The sequence below is a fragment of the Protopterus annectens genome, chromosome 10.part0 (genome assembly GCF_019279795.1).
Source record: "Protopterus annectens isolate FY-2018-M chromosome 10.part0, PAN1.0, whole genome shotgun sequence".
NCBI classification, from domain to species: Eukaryota; Metazoa; Chordata; order Ceratodontiformes; family Protopteridae; genus Protopterus; species Protopterus annectens.
In genome coordinates this window covers 1,708,498,052-1,708,515,599 of record NC_056744.1, presented here as the reverse complement: position 1 = coordinate 1,708,515,599, position 17,548 = coordinate 1,708,498,052, and the positions used below count along the sequence as shown (strand labels likewise).

The window sequence follows — 17,548 nt, the reverse complement described above, 5'->3', positions numbered from 1 at the left end:
ACATCATTATATTCAGATGTCATTCGTGCTGCACGTATGCATTGACCTTTAAAAATACTTGTCATCATTTTTCGTGGATGACAACTAGTGTAATCCAAATAGCTATTAGAAAATGTCTTTTTCCTATGTATATTTGATTTAAATCCATTATTAACATTGGTAAGCAAAATATCTAAATAGGAAATACAGACATCATTACTTTCATGTGTAAATTGTAAAAAAAGAACAGGAATTATTTAGAAAAGTAATAAATGATTCAATACTTTGGTTATCTCCATCCCACAATATAAAAATGTCATCCAGAAAGCGTGAATAGTATGTTACCCTTTTATAATATTCACTTACAAATGACTGTGTGGTTTCCCATTCCAACATTACTAAGTTGGCAAATATGGGAGCGCAAGCCGCTCCCATAGCCACACCTCTAACTTGTTTAAAATTCTCACCTTCGAATTGAATATAATTGTGGTCAAGAATCAATGACATTAATTCCATAATTACCAAAATTTTGTCCCATTCTAAACCTGAATACTTATGTAAGCTGTTACAAAAATATTCAAGACCAATTTCCTTTGGTATACTTGAAAAAAGGTCGATTACATAAATAGTAATAAATTAACTGTTTTCAGACCATTTGTCATTCGTCAGTTTAGCTAAAAAAGACCATGAGTCCTTGACCAAATGTGTTATATTTTGGTAGCTGGGTTTTATTAGGAAGGGAGTCAGTAGCAAAGACAAAAATGAAGGTACAGGAAAATACAGTAGAGCATGTATTTTGGAATACTCTCCTTATGTAGAATATATTAAGAGAATTATTAAAAACAACTGGAATTTGCTGACTATAGATGATGATGTTAATGAATTAGTAGGCTCAGTCCCTTTATTTGTATATAAAATGGGACATAACATTAAAAAGAAATTGGAGTATACATCTTCCACCAATGGAAGAAATCATATGTATGGTGGAAGTAAAAAGTGTGGTAGATGTAATCAATGCAGTGCCACATTGGAGAAAGATAGTATTATTTTAGAAAATGTTAATAAGTCATTAATAAAGTTTAAGGGCAATTGTAACACAAAAAATATTATATATATGGCCAAATGTATGGCCTGTTCAAGTTTTTATATTGGTAAAACAGAGAGGCCCTTCAGAAAATGCATTTACGACCATTAGTATGCAGTTAGAACTCCTGATACTAACAATGCATTAAGTAGACATATTATTGACTATGACGATAATCATATTTTTAAATTCGCTATTATAGATCAAATTGTTATGAATACTATGGGGGCTAATTATAAAGCACTTTTAAGCCAGAAGGAAGTTATATGGCAAATTTTTACAGATGCTGGAAGAAAACCTGGCCTTAATGAATTTTTAACCATTAAGCCTATTTTAGAATTATTATAGTGTATATTTAAGTATAGTTATTTTTAATATATATATTGAAACATTGTGCAATAATATTCCATGCATATTTTAGATTTATTTGATAATAGTGTAATGTGTAGTATGATTGGTATTTATGAGATTTCATTTATTAGATTAGGTAGGGTATATATTTGTGTTTTAATATTAGGTTGATACAATGTTTTGATTAAGTATATGTAGTGTAGTATAGCTTTAAGACAGCTCGTCATTTGGAGGCGGGATTGGCGCCAAAAAAGTTTTTAAATTTACTATGGATGTGTAACTAACCTATTCTGATGAAGTCCCATTTTATGGATGAAAGCGCTTAATTTCACTTGTATTATGGTCGAATAAAATTACGGATTTGTATTGCCATCGGGTTTGGAACATTATTAGTGCTTCCATTTGTGTGACACCAGCTGGCTTTGGAGTGTGTGTTTTTTTCCGTTTAATTGAAGAATATCAAAAAGGGGAATATTCTTAGAAAGATAGATGTGATAAAAGCAAAACACAACATAAAACTGCTTAAGATTTACCTTAAACCATTTCTAAAAGTAAACCAAAAATAGCACAAGTAGAAAATGTTAGAAGGCATAAAGGTAAATAAAGGGGACAAAGGCAGTTCATGGGTGTCCCAAAAGGTTTTATATAAATTGGTGTGACTGTTGCTGTTTTATTTCCCATTTAGGAAAGTAGAAATCCTTACATTTAGAAGTCTGTACGAAGTTCCTGTTGAACATAACCAAGAAGCCAAATTGAGGTGAGTTAAAAGTAGTAGTAAGAAGACAATATGAAATGGAATGAAGGAAAACCAGAGAAACTGAAACAAAACTTAAGTCTCTTAACCATAAAACTCCAGATCCAGATCTATTAACCGACTTCTGGCTAAAGGTTTTGGCATCTTTGCACAGTAATGTAGTTGTATGTGCATACTGAATAGATACCATCTTGGTTAGTAACGGGAAAAACCACAAGCATCCATAAGAGTGAACCTGCAAGCCATGTTGATAACTGTGGATTGGCAGCTTGCCTTTTGACAACATATAAATAATATACTGGAATTGATGCATATTTTATAGTCCTTTAGTAAAATCAATTGTGGTAGAATACAAAGATAATAAAACAAAATATGTTATACAAAAGTCGAATCTGGTATTAAACAAAGCTATAACAGAGTGCTGTAAAAAAAAAAAAAGTGGAACCTCAAGTATGGAATGGATAGATTCAAAATGACACCATTGCAGATTCATAGATTGTAGAATGCTTATAGATGTATAAAATGCACCCAGCATTGGTACATTACTTAGCAGTCTCTTTAAAACAAAGGGAAACCAGTAATAACTCATGATGAACAGTAAATTATGATCCCAGACATACAAAATTCCAAAGAGTATTATTCTAGGGAAATTCTTTGTTACCACTGCTGTTTTCCATTGTACATCACTAAGCTAATTATGTAACAGACTAGGCTACAGCTTGACTTCCAGAAACCAATGCTGCCCAATGACATCTACTTTTTGTGGATCATCTAAAAGTGTATAGCTCATTTAAATTGTTGAAAGCGCAACTACAAATAGTTAAAACTTTTGCATACAATATAAGGATAATGTTTGGTCTTGATAAGCATATGCAATATTTTAGCTGGAAAAAATTAATAATCAAGAAAATGTACAACTGCGAGAGAGATGTATAAAAGAGCTTGAACAAGATGGAATGTATTAATATCTGAGAATACATGAATGGTGGACAATAAATCATGAACAGCTGGTAGTAAGAAATGTTTTATAAGACTAAAGCTATTATTGAAAACTGCCTTGACATCTAGGAAAAAAAAAACTTCAAGCTGTAAGTTGGCATGTTCGTTCTAGTCTATCTTACAGGTTTGGTGTGATTGACTGATCCCAGAAATGATTGGCTTGGGCAAGAAAACTGCTTAATGCTTATCAAATACTATTAACAATCAGTGCATGAGGTGATTATATGTCCTTCATACTGAAGGAGGCATGGCCATCCTTTGATTTGACTATATGTATATGTCTGCAGTTGAGGGACTGTAGGCATAATTGCTAACCTCATAAAATCCAAAGTGAATGCTGTAAACCAGGAGCAAAACAAGTCTTCGATGATATCTTTGCTCAGAGCAGTAAAAACATTTCAGAAAAATTGAGAATGGAAATCAAACCAGAAGAAGACAAAAAAGGGGGAAGATGACAACTGAAATGCCAAAAAACAAAATAAGATTGAGAACAAGACAATTCACAAAGAAAGAAAACTGGGAAGTCCACAATAAATAATGGCACATGTGGAGAACTATAGAAACAGCCAATGCTAATTTAGATTTGATGAATAATTGGATGAGGGGAGGCAAATTTAAATCAAAAGCTGAACTTGAATATGGACCGCTTACGATAATGGACTACATAAATGATGGTTTACAAACTCCACAGAAAAAGTGGAAGATGCAAACAAATGTAGGTTTTGTGGTACATAACTAAAACAGTTGTACATCTTGTTTCTTTTTGGATGTACTCATGGCTGAGGGGTCTGTACACTGAAAGGTATAGTAATGTGACAAGACCATTACATTGGGCATTTCACAAAAACTGCTGCATACAGGTAGCTGAGAAGCAGTGCAGACCAAAAACAACTGAAAGAAGAGGCATGCAAAGATATCAGGAAATAAATGAAGGATCGGCAACTCAGCATTAGTAAATGGCAACAAAGCTTAGTAAGATATATTTTACAAGACTAGAACTAATAACTAAAGACTTTCTTGACATTTAGGAATAAAGCTATAAATCATCTTGCTGTCTCTGTTGTAATTGGCAGCTTTGGTGTAATTGTCTGGCCATAATAAGGGTCAGAACCTTTTTAAGGCATGAATAAATTGCAAAAGAACATTGAATACCAAAGATTCACAAACTGCACTAAATTATATAGAAATAGCTATGAAAAAAGACACAAACCACTTGACAGAACTATGAAAAAGACTTCAGGATGACTCTCTTTCAGCATTGATGCTGCCTTGCCTTCAGTCCATTAAATTGTTTAGTTAACAAACTAGGCTGCAAGTGCAGTTGGACTTGAATAAAGCAATATTGTCATTTAACATGTTAATTATTTTTGTGTGTGATCTAAAGCTATATTTTATTTTACAGACAACTGAACATGTAACTGAAAGCAGTATAAATCTTATCAGATAATATAAGAATGATATTTACCTTCCACAAACATGCAAAAGCAACATTTATAGATGGTAGACTGAAGTGCCAAGAAAGTATCAACCTTAGAGAAATATAATAAAAAACTGAAACAAGAGGAAATATATACATATTTGGGAATACGGTAAAGGGCATTAATACAGCATAGCCAAAGCTTAGTAAGGAATATTTTAAATTACTACATCTAATACTGGAGACTGCTTTGATATGTGGGAGTAAAGCTCAAACTTTAACTCAAAAAGGAATTTATCAATGAAATTGTCAATGTTTGCAACAGATTTTAAATATTTGTCAATGTGTATAACTTGCTGTTAATTTTGTTGTATGTGGAGCTTTTCTCCCTGGGCCTCTGCTGAAAAAGGATATGTGTACAGTCAGACTTTCCCAGTAAACAAATGTGAAATAAAATAAAATAACTACAATAATTAATAACCTATGTGATGTGGAATGTCACACCTCTAGCAGCAACTGCACATCTTGTATTCCAGAGCATTTTCTGAAAAACAAACTTAAAAAGCATAACATAAACAAATGCATATATTTTGTGAATAATAAAATTATTAAAACTATATAAATAGCAATGTTATCAGTAAGTATTCTTTACAGTGATAGTCTGTGTGGTTATAGTCTTTTCCATAAATACTGTAATATAATGCTCACAGACTCAAAATATTTTTTGTAAACTTTCACAGATGTTCATATTTTGAAAACTGTATAAGCTAGACATATTATTTGAACATTTTGTTCACCAGACATAAGCTTTTACATGACAACAAGAAACTCTTCTGTGAGGGCATGTTTATTGAAATATTTACAGAAATATGAAAACATGCTTAATTGTATAATTAGCAAAACAATTACTGGATAGTTTGATGTGCAAATTGTATTGTAAATATCAAAGACAGTTTTCTGCAGCAACATCTAAGGTTTCACTTAATGTCATGCAACACTTTGTAAATCACTTGTTTTTTAAATATTAAGTACACATGGAAATACTGCTTATTTTTATAATTACTAGTGAACATCTAGCAATGCTTCCAATATAGTGTGATATAAAACAGCACTGACAATGATCTACCCTGTCTCCCATATTGGTTTTTCTCACTATATTCTTCAATAACATGTAGGGCTGTCAGTTATAAAATATGAATAATAAGTGGCAAAGATTAATTTCTCCACTGCAGGACATCGTACACTAACAATCTTAGTGTCATTTTGTTAATGACTGCTTGCCCTTTCTAACACTGCCTGTTATTAGCTGGTAAGTCACTTAAAGAAGGCAAACCCAAAAAGTTCTGGATGTCATTAGGCAGTATGTGTGTGAACTGGAAGCATTATGGGTGTGAACTGGAAGCATTCAAAAAAGATGTTTACATTCCCTGTTACAACCATAGAGTGATGAACTAGACCAAGACAGTGTTTGGATCACTTAAGTGGAAAAAAAAAGAAAGGTGTTTCATTCCTATTTAATCATATAACAACAATGTTTTGCAAGTTTATATATTTCCATCAGTCTGAAATTGATATGGACCTTTCTGCAACTGACTAGTGTGTGTTGGCCAACAGTTATGGGACTGCATACGTAATTGTTTTTATAAGAATATTTTTAATTAATTTTATATATATATATATATATATATACACACACACACACACACACACACACACACAAAGAAAGGAAGCAATTCAGCATCACATATTGTTATATGGTGATAGGAATACATTGAAACACCAAGATAATCTTATACAAGTAAAACATTGAGCAAAAGACCAAAAAACACAATCCAGGGTAAAGTATCACCTCGCAAAGTATAAGGTTTATGTCCAAGGTATAAGAGGTAGATACACTAAGACAATCGAAGCCAACCACAATTATATATCACTGCAACACAAATTTATTGAGAGAAGTAAGCGCTTTAACGTCAGCCAGGACACTTCATCAGACTTAATAATTACAAACATTATTGCACTCCTTTAAATAATCCACATCATCCTATCACAAAGCATATATCAAGACTCATCAATAAAAAACAATATTATTGGTGTATGTATAAAATAGAGCATTCTTGCATAAATAAATACAAACATATATATGAACATGTATAAAATAAGTAATTTAAAAATATTCACAAATAATATACAAGTGAGGGGAAATGTGTATAAAAAACATATGTTAAAAGCCTAAGTATCATAAAAATGCTAAGCATATTATACCAATAGTGCATGACACTAAAACTAGCGTTTCAAAGGTCTGTCTACAAGAAAGGGTCTCAATGAGATCTTATCATTGAGGCCATGACCTCTATCTGCCGATAATTTGGTAATCCATCTAATCTCTTCCTTTTCTGTTGTGTTGCGTTTACATCCCAATCTTTCTGTAGCAAATATATGTTCAAGTACCATAAAAGTAAAAGAATGTGTGCTATCATGCTGTAAGACATGATTGGCCAGGGCATTAGTCTCATTTTCTCTATTAATAGCATAGACATGTTCCCTTATACGTTCCCTGAGTGTTCGATTCGTCATGTCAACATAAAAACAGTGGCATTTCTTACATTGACTTAAATAGACTACATTCCTTGATTTACAATCTGCATAGTGTGAAAACTCATACTTCTTCCCAGTTTCAGGGTGTATAAAAACATTCGACTTCTTAACAAAAACACACTGATTACAACTACGACAAGCATAAGTGCCTTAACTAGCTGTAAAATATTCCAGTGTTTTTTAATAATATTTACTGAGGTATTGTTATTAGTATATGGAATAGCTATCCTTTTCCTACAAGGTTCATTTCTATTCCTTACGATGTTGGTAGATGTATTTCTATGTATGTATGGCAAATCTATCCCTTCTCGTTCTACTTTATTTAACTCTTTAAGGTCTCTTCTATGATACCCCCTGTCTAGAAACTCTTTCTTCATTCCTATAATTGCTTCAGAGAACACTGAATCTTCACTGATAATATGTGAATGTCTAATAGCTTGATTTCTGACTATATTTCTGTGTATATGTGGGGGGTGCATGCTATCTCTATGTAGGATGCCATTCTTCCTACAAGGTTTCCTATATATCTCTGTACTAAGGACACCATTTTCCTTTTTCAATAGCACATCTAGGAACTCGATCCTTTTCTGTGAGATGGTGCTAGTCAGCTTCAAAAACGTGGTGGTACCATTCATATAGGTAATAAACGCTTCTAAACTAATGAGGTCACCTCCCCAAATCAAAATGACATCGTCCACAAATCTTTTATAGTATTTAATGTTATTTTAAATAAATAATATGTTCAAGTATATAGGTGGATTCCCAGTATGCCAATACTAAATTGGCATACGAGTTGGAGCATGAAGTACCCATCACCATCCCCATAACCTGAAGATAATATTCCTTGTTAAATGTAAACACATTATTAGAAAATACTAGATCTAATAACATAGTTAGCTTTATATCATCCTATCACAAAGCATATATCAAGACTCATCAATAAAAAACAATATTATTGGTGTATGTATAAAATAGAGCATTCTTGCATAAATAAATACAAGAAGGGATAGATTTGCCATACATACATAGAAATACATCTACCAACATCATAAGGAATAGAAATGAACCTTGTAGGAAAAGGATAGCTAGTCCATATACTAATAACAATACCTCAGTTGTAAATATTATTAAAAACATTGGAATATTTTACAGCTAGATGATAAGGTTGCCAATATAGTAGGTAATAGACCAGCTTTTAGTTATAGGAATACTAAGTCACTCAAGAGATTGTTATGCTATGATAAGAATAAGAAGGAAGGAATAATTTCACATAGGAAAGGCACTTATGCTTGTCGTAGTTGTAATCAGTGTGTTTTTGTTAAGAACTCAAATGTTTTTATACACCCTGATACTGGGAAGAAGTATGAGTTTTCACACTATGCAGATTGTAAATCAAGGAATGTAGTCTATTTAAGTCAATGTAAGAAATGCCACTGTTTTTATGTTGACATGATGAATCGAACACTCAGGGAACGTATAAGGGAACATGTCTATGCTATTAATAGAGAAAATGAGACTAATGCCCTGGCCAATCATGTCTTACAGCATGATAGTACACATTCTTTTACTTTTATGGTACTTGAACATATATTTGCTACAGAAAGATTGGGATGTAAACACAACACAACAGAAAAGGAAGAGATTAGATGGATTACCAAATTATCGGCAGATAGAGGTCATGGCCTCAATGATAAGATCTCATTGAGACCCTTTCTTGTAGATAGACCTTTGAAACGCTAGTTTTAGTGTCATGCACTATTGGTATAATACGCTTAGCATTTTTATGATACTTAGGCTTTTAACATGTTTTTTATACACATTTCCCCTCACTTGTATATTATTTGTGAATATTTATAAATTGCTTAATATTTTATACATGTTCATATATATGTTTGTATTTATTTATGCAAGAATGCTCTATTTTATATATACACCAATAATATTGTTTTTTATTGATGAGTCTGGATATATGCTTTGTGATAGGATGATGTGGACTATTTAAAGGAGTGCAATAATGTTTGTAATTATTAAGTCTGATGAAGCATACTGGCTGATGTGAAAGCGCTTACTTCTCTCAATAAATTTGTGTTGCAGTGATAAGTAAAACATTGAGTCTTAGTGTTTTAATAAGAACATTTCAAAGTTATCCCAACCACTAACAGTCTTAGTATAATTTATAGATCTTATTCTTATCACCTCTTTTTTTCAGTTTTACATAGTATTGCTGTTAATTTTAAAAATTCTTTGAACATAGGAACCAAGGTCGATTTCCAATTTTTTGTAATAACTTTTCTAGCAATGGCTGAAAGAGTCCAAAACATTTTTTTGCTCTTTGGCTTTTGCAGGTATAGGAAATCTAACATTCATTAGTATTATTGGTCTAGTTAAAAATAATTCTCAGACCATAACCCCTTATCTCTTCCCAATATAAATTTAAATTTCCACAATTTATAAATGTGTGTCCAGTCAGTTTTTACATCTTTACTACATCTCCAACAGACCAAAGTCATTTTACTAAACTCAGAGATTGTATGGGGAGTGGCAAACCTTCTATGTATATACTTCCACATAAATACTTTCCAGTATAAACTTGAAGCTTGGCTAACTGATTTAAGTAACAAAGTTTTATTCTCATCATTTATTGAGTCACTCAATCCAGTACTATCTAAAAAGTTCCAGAATTTTGCATCAAAATTATTTTTTATAAAAAATTATATAACTTGGACAACCTCCTTTGCAGGTCAATATACCTTCAGTGATAGCATTCATATAATGGGGGAATAGTGTTCTTTTCCTCTTCATTCATATTATGTACAAATTCATTTAATTGCTTACTGATGGATAATAACTGGTTAGCAGATTTATCTAACTTATATTCTTTCATTAAATAATCTAAGTACTTAGCCTTTCCTTTTTTAATGCAATCAGACTGTAATACGAATGCATTAATTTTTAGTAAATTTATTTTAACATTGTTCTGAGTTTCTTTAAATCGAGAGGTGTGTGAAATGGGAAAGTAGAAAATGTCTATTTTAATATTAATGGAGATTTAAACCATATTTCTTAACTGTTTTAAGAATTGATTTCATAAACGCAGAGTGAAAAGACTAAAATGAGTTTCCTTCTCAGGTAATTTCTTTCTAACCAGATGAAAGGATTGTTGCATATTTCTAATTTATTATAGTTAAACTTATAAGAATTTAATATATTCTGCTCCTGGATTTTTTTCACTGATTAGTATAAGTGGATTCTATCCAGAGTATAATAGTGTTAAAATTTGCAACAATGGCAAAAGATTTTACATCTCATAACCTGATACCACAATGCTCCCATAGTCTTATATGATTTCTATAAGTAATTCTTAGCTTCTTGGGATACCATAAGAATGAAGTTAACATTTTTCCATTTTCTTTAAAAGCTTTTGTCAGATATTAAACCTATATAATGCAAGATATATAATTTTGTGTAATATAATCATTTTAATAAGTACTAGCCTATCATTAAAAGTAACAAAAAATCCATTTTTTATAAGAAGTAACACTTCTTCAGTTACTTTTTCAAAATTATTATTAATAATCTTAAACACATCTTGATAGATTTTTATTCCCAAATATTTTAGTTCCTTTACTTCCCAATTATATTTACATTCATCTTTTAACTTACTATCTAGTAACTGATTTAACACTAAAGTTTCAGTTTTATTAATATTAGTAAATTTCAATATCAATACTTCTTGAAACTTTTCAATTTCCTCATCTATTTCTTTGATTGAATAATTTAAATCTCCTATAGTTAATAAAATATCCAATAAAATCTGTATTTTAGATTGACAATCTCTGTTAATTGAGAATCCATCATTGTTTTCATTGCTTCTTATACTATTAGCTGGGGGTTCAAAAACTAATGCATATAGTAGAGGGGGCAAGGACACCCATGCTTTGTGCCTTTGTTTAAAGTGAATCCTTGAGAAATGTAAGATCCAATTTTAACATATGCTTTGAAGTTTCTATACTTTCAGTAAATCTGTAGAGGCATAACTCCAATCAATCCTAGTTTGCATACCTTAATGACTTATCTTATGCTTTTACTAGCAATTCAACTAAATTATTATTACTAAGCCATCTGTTTAGTGCTTTAACTGATGGCAGTATTTTAGCTTTCTTCTGTTTACTTGTATTTTCTGTACTAGATATGCAGTTAAATTCCCATGCTAAAATGAAACTAACTTTCCAATGACTTTGTAGTAAGTTTACATGATCTTTATCCACTCCTTCACCTATTCCAGAGGTCCAGTAAAAATTATCTAGTGTTTAGAGTTTGGGATTATATTTAATTATTACAAATGTATATGTTCCTTTGGAATCATGAATGGATTCCATGACATTGGGCATTGCAGTAGATTTTATTCAAAGTATAGCAGTTCTCTTTTTTTCTTAAAAGAAGCAGGTGATAACATTTTGTATCCTAAGTTATTTATATATTGTATATCTTTATCATACAAGTGAGTTTCATGTAAGAATATAATGCCTCCTCAATTTAATTTTAGATATCTCATTAATGATTTCCTTTTGTTGCCATTATTTAATCCACTTATATTACTATATAATAGATTAAAACTATCCCTACTGTGTATTTAAAAATATTTCTTTTAAACAATAAGACACATTTATCCACCATGTTAATTTAATTATATATAAGATTCTAATGCATTCCTTCAACACTATCTTTACATTTTTGAATTCTTCCTTTCTACAAACTAAACTGCTAAAATTTGTAAATAACAAAAACAAAGACACGTCTACAGCTGTAACTGTATATATTGCTAATAAAACACAACCTGCCATGGATGCCAACATTTTCTAGTTTGCCTTTTGAATAAACAAACTACTGTACTATCTCTGTACCTAGCAGTACCTAAAGAATTGTCAAAGTAGCCAAACGCTACCATGGCTTACAAATAATTAATATAATATTAGATGTAAATCAAAAATAATGAGATTTAATTTAATTATATATTTTGCCATTCAAAACTTTCCCCCATTACTATTTAAAAAGTTTAATAATCTTTTTCTATTAATCACAAATATTAAATAATCCAACAAATAGTGTACTATATACATATTTATGTAATAGTAGTATAAATTATCCATTAAATATTAATAAATTATTCGCTGATTCGACATTATATCTAAATTTCTAAAGAAATAAGTATAACAGAGTGGGACCTGAAGAGGTAAAAACATCTGTAAACTTACAGGTGACAGATAATCTTATTATACTAATCTATAGATGTTCATCGTGCATACAGCTGCAGTCATAACAGATGGGATGTCCTTCAAGGATGCATCTGCAGTCATAACATATGGGTTGTCCTGCCTCAGGCAGCCCTTCGGTCGGCTGGATTCCAAAGTCTGGGTCTGGCCTCGGCTGATGTCGCACTTTCCCCGACGTCAGAGCGCCTGGGGTATAAAAGCATCAGCCGACGCCATTTTCCTCAGTCTTTCTTGCCGCGTGGTGCCCGAAGCAGAAGCAGTTCGCAAGTGCCGGTCGGCCAGCTCCTGTGATTCAGCTACCGAAGACTTCGAAAAAGCTAAGTACCCCGTTGGGGACTCTTTCTTGCCTCAGCCGATGTCAGATAAAGTAAATAATTGTTTAACTTGTGGGAAACAAATACCTCATAAGGATTTCCACTCTTACTGCCTCCCTTGCTTAGGCCCAGACCACGACGTCTCTGCCTGCTCTGCCTGTGCTTCCTTCAACCGACAAACTCTTAGACGTCGGTCGGAGTTTGCAGAGGAATTTTTTAGGGCTAATTTTGCGTACAAGATGCCGTCGGAGACTCCGACTTCGCATGTGGTTAAAAACGGAAGGACGAGGACCGACCCTCGCGGCCCGCAGTTTCGGCTGAAACCACGGTCAGGCCTACCGCGAGTGTCTCGGTTTCGGCTGAAACCGAGTCTTCGGTGCTTCCTATTACCGAATCCACTCAACCGACTACCTCGGCCCCGGAGGCTCCAGCCGAGTCGGTTATTGAATTACCTACTGAAACCGGTGACCAGGACATGTCTGACACCATTCCTTTAGACAAGTCTACTCCTGCACGTGGTGCAGCCAGACCCCCTGCATTCATGTCCATTAAGGCCTTTTCTAGGGCTAAAGCTGCCAAACTTGCTAAAGCTTTGCCTCCCAAGACTACCTCTCAGAGGCCTTCTACTGGCTCTCAGATTCTCAGCCTAGCAGAGGATCTTATCTCTTTAATTAGAGGTTCTCAACCTCACCCGGACAGGGGCTCTCTTCCACCACCAGACAAAAGGCACAGGGTTGAGCCCTCTGACCCCCACTCTTCAGATGAGTCTACGGATGGATCTGTGTTGTCAGACCACCAGCAGGAGGCTTATTCGGCCTACGAGGATTCTGATGCTGAAGAATCTATTCCTTCGGCCTCCCCTCCTGATGAGTTTTCTTTTGGTGAGACACTGCACTCTATGAGAGAACATTTTCAATGGCAGGGCCAGGAATTTTCTGATTCTAGAAAGAGATTAAGGACCTTTTTACATTTACCTCAGCATAGGCCTTTAGCTATACCTCCTGTTTTGAATGTTATTGATGATGTGTACTCCTGATGCTAGTACAGCCCCTGATTCTCTCCCTCCGGCTCCTGCCAAACCTGATAGGTACTACAGGGTCCCGGATTCTCATCTACACCTGTAGCCCCACACTGCAGACCCAGAAACTATTTCCCAGGACCCAAAAGGGGTTGCAACTGCCACTGCTAAAAATCCTCTTCCTTCTGAAAGGGAGTCTAGAGATTTAGAGAGATGGGGAAAGAAAGTTTATACTTCTGCAACTCTTTCCATGAGGGCATTAAATTGTCAGTTTCATATGATTCAGTACCAAGAGTATTTGTTAGATGAATTGTATAAGACGCTTTCCTCCTCTGAACCCCTTGACCGTAAATCACTTCAGGATCTGGTACATAACTCACAGCAGGTTAGCAACCATTTTTTGCAGTGTTGTTATGATGCACTGGAAGCTTCATGTAGGTCAGCTATGACAGGGGCAGTTATACCTAGGCATGCCTGGTTGAAGGAACAATCTCTACTGGACCATGTTAAAGCTAAGCTCCTGGATGCTCCAATGGAAAAACAAAAATTATTTGGTTCCACGGCTCAGGAGGTCTTAAAGAAGTTTGAAGAAAAGGCAAAATCTGTGCAAACAATCAAGGACTTTCTGCAGGTACAACCACCGAGATTCAGCAGAAATTGGCCTACTAAGAATTGGTCCTTTCCGGACTCAGACAGATCCCAGAGAGGCAGGAACAGGCATGCCAGAAGTAGAGGGCAAGCTAGAGGCTCCTACAGAGGCCGTCAGTGGCAGCCTCCCAACCAGAGAGGTAGTGCAGGAACAACAACAACAACTGCTACACCAGGACAGACTCAATGACTTTATTTTGACTCCGCTGACCAGGGCTCAATTAAAAGCACCATTGGGCGGAAAGCTTTCTTTATTTTCAAAAAATTGGCATTACATTACAAGGGACTCATGAACACTGCGAATAATAGACAAAGGATACAGGTTCCATTTCCACACATTGCAAAAAAGAAAAGGAATGCCAGACCTGCCACCAAATCAGAGGGCAGAGGCTTTGAAGCAAATCACCAAATTAATACAAATGAAAGCCATAGAAAAGGTACCTCTTTCAGAACAAGGCCAAGGATTTTATTCCAGATTATTCCTTGTTCCAAGAAAAGAACATCAATGGAGACCTATTCTCGACTTGTCCGCACTGAATACTTACCTCATTGTGCCAAAATTCAAGATGCTGACCCTACAGCAGCTTCTTCCCATGCTGGGCAAGGAGTCTTGGCTGGTTACTCTAGATCTCAAGGAGGCATACCTGCATGTCCCTATTCGACAAAGTTGCAGAAGACACCTCAGATTTCTTGCAGGATCAGAGCATTATCAATTCTCAGCATTGCCCTTTGGCTTATCTACTGCGCCCAGAGTATTCACGAAATGCCTGGCATCAGTAATTGCACACTGCAGACTTCAGGGGATTCAAATCTACCCATATCTGGACGACTGCCTTATACAAGCGGACAACAAGGAAAATTTGTTAAAGGACTTGGACTATGCCATCCACCTATTACAGGCCTTGGGATACACAGTCAACATCCAAAAATCAAGACTTGTTCCATCCCAAATAATAACCTTTTGGGTGCAGATCTAGACACAACCACCCAAATGGCCTTTCTCACAGAAGAAAACAAAACAACTTCCGGATTACTTCAAGAATCTGACAAGACAAACTCAGCTGACTGCAAGGAAAATCCTGCAGGCCCTGGGTTACATGGCATCCTGCATAATTCTAATTCCACAAGCCAGGCTGCATATGAGAAAATTGCAATGGTACCTAAGGAGTGTATGGACTCAGCACAGTCACAGCTTAGAAACTTTGATCCCACTCATCCCTTGCCTTCAAAAGGAATTCCTGTGGTGGGCTCAAGCCTGCCAGTCCAACAGAGGGTTGCCTTTCAACAAACCAAAAGCAAACCAAACCATCACCACGGACGCTTCAGACCGAGGTTGGGGAGCACACATGGAGGACAAATGTATCCAAGGGCTATGGTCTCAAGGACAGCTGCACATGCACATAAACCAAAAGGAAATGCTGGCAGTGATACACGCAATCGAGGCTTTCAAACCTTTCCTTCATCAGGGCCACCTGCTAATAAGGACAGACAACACCACAGTTATGTGGTACATAAACAAGCAAGGAGGCACGCATTCCTACCCTCTATGCAGACTGGCCATGAATCTATGGGAACTTTGCTTGAAACTCAGTATACAACTACAGTTCCAGTTTGTGCCAGGGAAAGACAATACTCTGGCAGACAGCTTAAGCAGAACTACCATGGATGCACATGAATGGATGCTGCACCCAGACATCTTCTTACTCATAACACAATCATGGGGAAGGCCGGCGATAGATCTGTTCGCCTCACCCCACAATCATCAACTGAAGACGTTTTGCTCAAGGACATACCACCCACAAGCATGGAAGGTGGACTCTCTTTCTTTCAGCTGGAAAGCTCGAAAAGTCTACGCTTTCCCACCACTCCCATTAATGTCCAAGGTTTTACTGAAGATCAGGGCAGAACAGCCAAGAGTGATTCTGATAGCTCCAGACTGGCCAAGGCAGCACTGGTACTCACTGTTGAAGAGCATGTCACAGACGAAACCGTGGCCTCTCCCCCTATGGCCACTTCTTCTGACGCAGAACAATTTCAAGATCCTGCATCCCAACCTAAAAACCTTGCAGCTAACTGCCTGGAGAATACCATTACTCCTCCTCAGAATAGCTTATCCCAGAGAGTAAAGGACATTATTATGGAAGCTCGCCGTCCTTCCACAAGGAAGGCATACTCAGCAAAATGGAAAAGATTTCTCATTTGGAACACAACAAAAGGCCTAGATGTGACAGTGACGAGCATGGCACATATACTGGAATACTTAGCAGAATTGTTCCACAATGGCCTGTCTTATTCTTCCGTTAAGATACATGCCTCAGCAATTTCAGCAGAGTACAATGTAAATCCACCTGTCTTCTCGCATCCTCTCTTAAGACAATTTCTCAGAGGAATCAAAAACATCAATCCTCCAAGGAAACCACCTTTACCTACTTGGGACCTTAACTTTGTGCTGGAGAAACTAACACTTCCTCCCTTTGAACCAGCAGCATCGGCGGATCTACAGTTTCTGTCTTGGAAATCTGCATTCTTTCTGGCCATAACTTCAGCAAGAAGAGTATCTGAGTTACAAGCTTTAATGGCAGTGCAGCCATTTCTTATTTTTCATCAAGACAGAGTTTCATTGAGAACCAATCCTACTTTTATGCCAAAGGTGGTATCTAGGGTATCCTTGAACCAAGCAATTCACTTGCCTACATTCTTCCCAAATCCACAAAATAAAGGGGAGAAACTTCTACACACTCTGGATATACACAGACAATCACGCTACTATTTGGACAGAACTAAAAGTTACAGAAAGACTGACCAACTGTTTGTAGCATATGCTGCTGGGGCACAAGGAAAAGCAATTTCCAAACAGACAATTTCAAAATGGATAGGAAATTGCATTCGCTTTTGTTACTCCTTTCATGGAAAGACTGTTCCTGTAAACATTAGGCCTCATTCCACGAGAACCACAGCCACCACTACAGCCTTCCTAAGAGGGGTGGCTACCAAGGACATTTTAGAAGCTGCTACATGGAGCTCCGTGCATACATTTGCCAAGCATTACAATTTACCTTTATACTCCAGATCCAGAGCAGGTTTTGCTACAGCAGTCCTGCAGGGTATATTAACTA

At 35.4% G+C, this 17,548-nt stretch overlaps 1 protein-coding gene across 1 annotated transcript in view; it reads left to right on the top strand.

Moving 5' to 3' along the window:
- Positions 1 to 17,548, top strand: part of LOC122814457 — a 1,903,843-nt gene that overhangs the window by 1,382,046 nt on the left and 504,249 nt on the right.